Here is an 8,542-nt window from a genome sequence, read left to right as displayed (position 1 = left end):
CAAAATGGTTGCTGCTTCCTTTCTGCCCTATAAATCTCCCAAGAATCTTCCACATGGACCATCCTATCTGGAAACATACCGGAGGGCATTCTGGGAAATGCAGTACAACCTAGCCAAGTGGAAAAAAGTACAAAGGTACCTTTGGTTTCTTTTTATTATTATTATTTGACTTTTGCTTTTAGGCCTTTATTTCTGATACACACAATAAGACCAAAGCTTTATTTCCTATTTCATTCATTTCTCTCTTGAAACCAACCAAGAAAATGACAAAATCGAAGCCATCATGCTGCAAATTAAAGTGCTATTTGCATTGGCTTCCCCAGTGGCTCAGTGGTAAACAATCTGCTTGCAGTGCAGGAGATGCAGGAGACATGGGTTTTATCCCTGGGTCAGGAAAATCCTCTGGAGGAGGAAATGGCAACCCACTCTAGTATTCTTGCCAGGAAAATCCCATGGACAGAGGAGCCTGTTGGATACAGTCTGTGGGGTCACAAAGAGTTGAATATGACTGAGCAACTGAGCATGCACACATAGGAGAAAACAAAGAGAATAATAGTCCTTATGATTTTTTATACTCTGTATTTTGATTTGATGTTTAAACTTATGCAAATTCACTCCAATAACAATTATTTCTTCCAAGATATCTATGAAGCTGGGCTTACTACAATTGTATTTTCCATGTGCAAAGTGAAGTAAAAGGGAAGGTTTTAACCAAATTTACTCTCACTAAACCTTTTTTTTTTTCCTCCCAGAAACTTTCTGTAATCCCTAACAAACATTTATATAATCCTAAAAGCGAAGTCTTCATCAAAGTGCTTCCCTGAAATTACCTTGGCTACCCAAAGCATTTTTATTCAATGAAAAGGCTTTAAAATGACTCAGCTTCATTAGATAGTTATTTCAAAAGCCATAATTAACATCCAACTGTGAAAACACAATAGTGACTTAAAAAAAAACCAACTGGTGATGTGAAAAAATCAGCAAAACCTCATAATGAAAGAAAAAAAAAAAGAATTACTGCCAAATGGTGAAACTATAAAGAAATCCACACACCTAATTAAGTCTGTACCTAAGAAACAATGATACTTCTATCAAGAGCCAAGAATTTGCTCCATGGCAAATGTACAAATTAAAAATTTAAACACAAAAACTAAGTATCTTAAATCAACCAATGTTTTCTCTACTTGCCAGATTTGGTAATTATGAGTTGTCAGCTGAATATACATAGAAAATAAAACAATTTAAGAATTGAACTTTAGCTTCAGTTTTGGTCTTGTGATTATGATGCTTATATATATACTGCTTGTATACTTTTTAACTTTGTGCTATAAAGCTATTTTCTCTTCATTTAAAGTCTGCATTCTGTTTTCCACATTTTACAGAGAATGCCACAGCCAAGTCATTTCATAATTGCCTAGCAGAGCATGTAAGATTTCCCAAGGCCCTGGGTCTTTGTTTTCTTATCTGTGAAATGCTGATAAGAAGACCTGTATTTGATTATCTCAAAAGACCTTTTTTAGTTCTCTAAAGTGATTCTTTTTTAAACTGCTCTGTAAAAATGAAAAGTAAATCATATGGTTAAGCCTGGACTAAAACAGTTATTTGAACCTTTGTATAAGAGAACAGCAAAGCTTTTTAAGTAGTAGTAATCTCTCTGTGAAAAGTGAAGATTTGAATTTACATCCTCAGAGGCTCATTGGAACTAGTAAATGACATCCTCAGAAATAGCTGGGAATACACTGAAAAATGTTAATTTCCTGGCAATAGACCTATACATTAAAAGAGAATGAGACTTTTACAACTCTGTAAAGTCAGATTGGCAAATTTAGGTCATTCAATTGTTTATCAGTATGGCAACTGTATATTATTTTGCCTATTCTTAACCTTTAGTTAATATGAATTGTTAACAGCTATAAGCTTTTACATTGTCCTTGTCCTTCTAAAACAGGCCACCTTGAGGTAGCACTCCGTTTGTTCCAGTGACAATGAAAATCAAGTTCTTATTTTACATAGTAGAATGATGGATTAACAATTCCTGAGAAAGGCAATTGACATCAATTGTTAGAGTATAATTTTTAAAAAGGTAAAAATCATGGTGGTTATAAAGACAAAAAAGGAACATAAAATTTTATTTAAATCATTAATTGGATTTAATTCATCATTTAATGAGGGAACCAATAAGGGAATAAAATTGGTTCAACCACTTTCCAGGAAACAAACGAAAGCCCTCACGTGTAGTGTCTGCCAATTTTTGTAGTCCAAGTACTCCAATTATGGCTGATTTTAAGTTTCCAATGAGAAAACAATGAACTTTCAAAATTCTTGAAAATTAAATAATTGATTCTCATGAACCAGTCTGAGTTGGCTCCAGTACTCCACTGTAATAGATACATGTGTAATTTAATACAAGAATGTTAAGATATGGTGCTGTTGTTCAGTTGCTAAGTTGTATCTGACCCTTTGTGACCCCATGAACTGCAGCACGCCAGGCTTCCTAATACTTCACTATCTCCCCGAGTTTGTTTAAATTCATGTTCATTGAGATGGTGATGCCACTCAACCATCTCATCCTCTGTCACCCCTTTCTCCTCCTACCCTCAAATTTTCCCAGAATCAGGCTCTTTTCCAATGAGCTGGCTCTTTGTATCAAGTGATCAAAGTATTGGTGCTTCAGCTTCTAATGAATGTTCGGGCTTGATTTGCTTTAGGATTGATTAGTTTGATTTCCTTGTTGTCCAAGGAATTCTCAAGAGTCTTCTCTAGCACTACAGTTTGAAAGCATCAATTCTTCAGCACTCAGTCTTCTTTATGGTCCAACTCTCTGTACAGGACTACTGGAAAAACCATAGCTTTGACTATATGAACATTTGTGGCAAATATGATGTCTCTGCTTTTTAATATGCTGTCTAGGTTTGTCATAGCTTTCCTTCCAAGGAGCAAGCATCTTTTAAATTCATGGCTGCAGTCACCATCTGCAGTGATTTTGGAGTCCAAGAAAATAAAATCTGTCACTGTTTCTACTTCTTCCCCATCTATCTGCTATGATATAATGGGACCAGATGTTATGATCTTCATTTTTGGAATGTTGAGTTTTAAGCCAGTTTCTTCACTTCCCTCTTTCACCCTCATCAAGAGGCTCTTTAGTTCCTATTCACTTTCTGCCATTAGAGTGGTATCATCTACATATCTGAGGTTGTTGATATTTTTCCCAGCAATCTTGATTCCAGTTTGTGATTCATCCAACCTGGCATTTCACATCATATACTCTGTATAGAAGTTAAATAAGCACTGTGACAATACAGCCTTGTGAATTCCTTTCTCAATTTTGAACCAGCCCACTGTTTCATGTCTGGTTCTGACTGTTGATTCTTCATCTGCTTTCAGGCTTCTTAGGAGACAGGTAAGGTGTCTGGTATTCCCATCTCTTTAAGAATTTTCCACAGTTTGTTGTGATCCACAAAGTCAAAGGCGTTAGTGTAGTCAATGAAGCGGAAGTCAATGTTTTTCTGGAATTCCCTTATTTTCTCTATGATCCAGCAGATGTTGGCAACTTGATACCTGGTTCCTCTGCCTTTTCTAAATCCAGCTTGTACATCTGGAAGTTCTTGGTTCATGTACTACTAAAGCTTAGCTTGAAGGATTTTGAGCATTACCTTGCTAGCATGTGAAATAAGTGGAATTGTATGATAGTTTAAACATTCTTTGGCATTGCCCTTCTTTGCAATTGGAATGAAAACTGACCTTTTCCGGGTCACAAAATTGGTTGATGTCTCAAGGAGAAATAAACTTTAAGAGTTATTTTCCTACCAGATAGGAAATTTGTATCTCTGTTGAAAAAAAATCTGTAAGTGAACCAATGCCCAAATAGAGCCACAAAATAGCCCAATCAAGAGTGAAGCCCAGCACTTCACTGAAAGAACACCTAATAATTTCTCTTTTCTTTTCCAACTTATGAATAATATTTTCTCACAGAACAGATTGCTAAATCTATAATGAATTTATGTTCCTCTGACTCAATTTAAAAATACGAAGTTTCCTTACTAGACTATGAGGTACTAGAAGGTAAGAAATCTTTTCTATTCTTTGTACTTCAGCCCTCAGCAAGTACACAGGACTGTGGGTTCTCAATAAATATATGATAAATTGATGAGTATAACTTTATATGAGAAAAGTAGAGGCTAATTTCTAAAAATGTACAATCTCGTCTTCATTTTTCTCCTTCCTCTTTAGATTCCTGCCAGTAAATATGACTGAAGGCAGTTAAGGGCAATAATATTCTCTGCCCTCAAAGGAAGCTTTAAAGGCAATGAAAACAAATATTTTAAAGACAGTAAAAATAAGTAGGATAAATGGTGGAAATAGGGAGGTCATAAAAATAATGTAGCAATTTAAATTTACTATTAAAACAGTTCTTTGAATTTTGACCTTAATTTTTCTTGAGAGTATAGAGTTAGGTTAAAATAGAAATTATCATTTCTAATGAGACAAGGTAGTAAGCATTAGACAAATTAGATTAGATCATTTCTTGGGCTGAATTTGAAACACAATGGCTACTAGTCTTAAAATAACTAAAAACTAAACAAACAATTGATCAAAGTTGAGGTGATCACAACTTGTTAAATTAGGTGATCACTAATAAATCTAGTATAAAGATATATCTCGTATAAAGAAAGAATAAATGAATAAAGATATTGTCACAATAGTTTGTACTGTAGTCCATCCCTCAGTCATCAAAATTTTATTAAATGTCTATTCTATGTCAGACATTGTTCTAATTGCTAGAAACAGAGTTGTGGAGAAAAAAGATAATTCTTATTTGTGTAGAATTTACTCCCTGGTGTAAATGTATGTACAACTTGCCAAACGATCACCACAGTAAGTTTAGTTACCATCTGTCACCATATAAAGTTAATACAATATTATGACTACAGTCTCCTTGCTGTATATTATGTCTCCATGACTTGTTTTATAAAAGAAAGTTTTTAACTCTTGGTCCTCTTCACCTATTTCACCATCCCCAACCCCTAATTCCGTTACCCTCTAGCAACCCCTAGTCTGTTCTCTGTATTTATAAGCCTGGGTTTGGTATGGTTTTGTTGGTATGTTTTGTTTTTCAGATTCCATGCATAAATGAAATTATATAATATTTATCTTTATCTGATTTGTTTCCCTGAACATAATACCCTCTAGGTCCATCTCTACTGCCTTGAATGGCAAAATTTCATTCTTTTATTTGGCTGACTAGTATTTCATTATATATATAAATGTGATATATATATCACACATTCTTTATCCATTTGTCTTCTGTTGGGCACTTGTTTCCACATCTTGGCTATCACAAATAGTGCTTCAACAAACACAGGAGTGCATATATTCAAATTAGTGTTTTCTTCTTCAGAGAGATGCCCAGAAGTGAAATTGCTGGGCCATACATTAATTCTATTTTTATTTTTTGAGGAAACGCTATACTGCTTTTCATAGTAATTTCACCAATTTACACTCCCACCAATGTGCATGAGGGTTTCCTTTTGCCTGCATCATCCTCACCAACAATATTTTTTCCTTTTTTTTTTATGGTAATTATTCTGACAGGTATAAGGTAACATCTCCTGGGTTTGATTTGTTTCCCTGGTGATTTGTGATGTTGAACATTTTTTTTTTTTATATGACCTAAGTCATTTGTATGTTTCTTTGGAAAAAAAAGTCTATCCAAGTCTTTTGCCCATTTTTAAATCAGATTGACTGCTTTTTTATTATTGAGTTAAATAAGTTCTTTGTATACTTTGAATATTAACCCCTTATTAGATATATGATTTGCAAATATCTTCTTACATTCAGTAGGCTGCCTTTCACTTTGTTGATGCTTTCCTTTGCTGTGCAAAAGAAGTTTTAGTTTGTGCAGTTTTATTTATTTATTCTTTTGCTGCCCTTGCCTTTGGAGTTATATCCAAAAAACATTGCTAAGAACATCGTCAAGGAGCTTACTGGCTATGTTTTTTTTTTTTTTTTTCCCAGGATTTTATGGTTTCAGGTATTATGTGAAGTGAAAGTCACTCAGTTGTGTCCAACTCTTTGTGACCCCATGGATTACACAGTCCATGGAATTCTCCAGGCCAGAATACTGGAGTGGGTAGCTTTTCCCTTCTCCAGGGCATCTTCCCAACCCAGGGATCAAACCTAGGTCTCCTGCATTGCAGGCGATTCTTTACCAGCTGAGCCACAAGAGAAGCCCAAGAATACTGGAGTGGGTATCCTATCCCTTCTCCAGTGGATCTTCCCGATACAGGGATCGAACCAGGGTCTCCTGCGTTGCAGGCGGATTCTTTACCAACTGAGCTATCAGGGAATCCCTCAGGTATTATATCCAAGCTTTAATCTATTTTGAGTTAATTTTTGTATATGGTGTAAGGCAGTGGTCTAGTTTTCCCAACACCTTTTATTGAAGAAACTGCCTTTTACCCATTAAGTAGTCTTACTTCCTTTTTTTCTGAATTAATTGCCAAAATAAGTTTGAGTTTATTCTGGACTCTCTATTTTTTTTTCCATTGATATATAGTTGTTTTATAGCAATACCACACTATTTTGATTACTATAGCTTTGTAGTATAGTTTGAAATCAGGGTGTGTGATACTCCTAGCTTGTTCTTCTTTCTCAAGATTGTTTTGGCTATACAAACTTTAGAATTATTTGTTCTAGTTCTGTGAAAAATGACATTGATATTTTGATATGAAATCAATGAATCTGTAGATTGCTTTGAGTAGTATGGTAATTTTAGCAATATGAATTCTTTCAATCCACAAACATGGACTATCTTTCCATTTATTTGTGTCTTCAGTTTCTTTTATCATTTTCTTGTAGTTTTCAGTGTACAAATCTTTAACTTCTTTAATTAAATTTATTTTGAGTTAACTTATTTTGATGCAGCTTGAGTGAGATTATTTCCTTGACTTCTCTTTCTGAGAGTTTGTTAGTGTATAGAAATTCAACAGATTTTGTATATCAGTTTTATATCCTGCAAATTTACTAAATTCATTTATTAGTTCTAATAGTTAATTTTTGGTGGAGTCTTTAAAAGTGTTTTCTATATATAGTATCATGTCTTCCATAAATAGTGACAGTTTTACTTCTTCCTTTTCTCTTTTTATTTTAAGAATGTCTTTATTCTTTACTTCATATTTGTGTATTTAAACTTTTTGACTACTTTTTATCAATAAAGAATGCCTAATTCTTCACTATTCTGATTGTTCACTGTAACTCCAAACGTTTAAGCATATATATCCATGTCAACTTTTCTAGTTAGCAACAGAAGGATTGATCCTATTGGACCAATATCAAAAGTGCAGGAGTATATGTACCTATCTATATCTATCTATCCATCTATATGGGTATTTATTTCTGTCATATACACATATGACAGAATTTTCAATATTAGGACACAATAAAAACTATAGAAACTATAATTTAAAAAACTATAAAAATAGAAATTATAATTTCTTAAAATCTGAAATTTTTTCTTTGGCACATAGATACCTAAGATCATTTTTCTTGTCTCAGTTTCCTATCATTTTTCTGTCCATAAAAAGAGTTTTTATCTTGATAAGGTTAAAAGTCTGATTAGTGACTTATCTCAAGGGACAGAATCTAGTGTTGATAATATTTGTTTAGAAATGAAGAATGGGAAAGATAAATACAATGTCTGAATGTACCTCTTTCCATTTTATGTCACAGTTTTGGGTGCTTTCTGCCTTGATTAAGAAAATTATGAAGGCTGTCTTTTCACCTTGCTAATAGTTTCCTTTGATGTGCAGAAGCTTTTAAGTTTAATTAGGTCCCATTTGTTTATTTTTGCTTTTAACAACTAATCTCAAAAATATACAAGCAACTCCTACAGCTCAACTCCAGAAAAATAAATGACCCAATCAAAAAATGGGCCAAAGATCTAAATAGACATTTCTCCAAAGAAGACATACAGATGGCTAACAAACACTTGAAAAGATGTTCAACATCACTCTTTATCAGAGAAATGCAAATCAAAACCACTATGAGGTACCATTTCACACCAGTCAGAATGGCTGCGATCCAAAATTCTACAAATAATAAATGCTGGAGAGGGTGTGGAGAAAAGGGAACCCTCTTACACTGTTGGTGGGAATGCAAACTAGTACAGCCACTATGGAGAACAGTGTGGAGATTCCTTAAAAAACTGGAAATAGAACTGCCTTATGATCCAGCAATCCCACTGCTGGGCATACACACTGATGAAACCAGAAGGGAAAGAGATCCGTGTACCCCAATGTTCATCGCAGCACTGTTTATAATAGCCAGGACATGGAAGCAACCTAGATGTCCATCAGCAGATGAATGGATAAGAAAGCTGTGGTACATATACACAATGGAGTATTACTCAGCCATTAAAAAGAATACATTTGAATCAGTTCTAATGAGGTGGATGAAACTGGAGACTATTATACAGAGTGAAGTAAGCCAGAAGGAAAAACATAAATACAGTATACTAACGCATGTATATGGAATTTAGAAAGAT

Source organism: Bison bison, unplaced genomic scaffold (assembly GCF_000754665.1).
Source record: "Bison bison bison isolate TAMUID 2011002044 unplaced genomic scaffold, Bison_UMD1.0 scf7180017864042, whole genome shotgun sequence".
Lineage (NCBI taxonomy): Eukaryota > Metazoa > Chordata > Mammalia > Artiodactyla > Bovidae > Bison > Bison bison.
Note: the sequence above shows the minus strand (reverse complement) of the source record.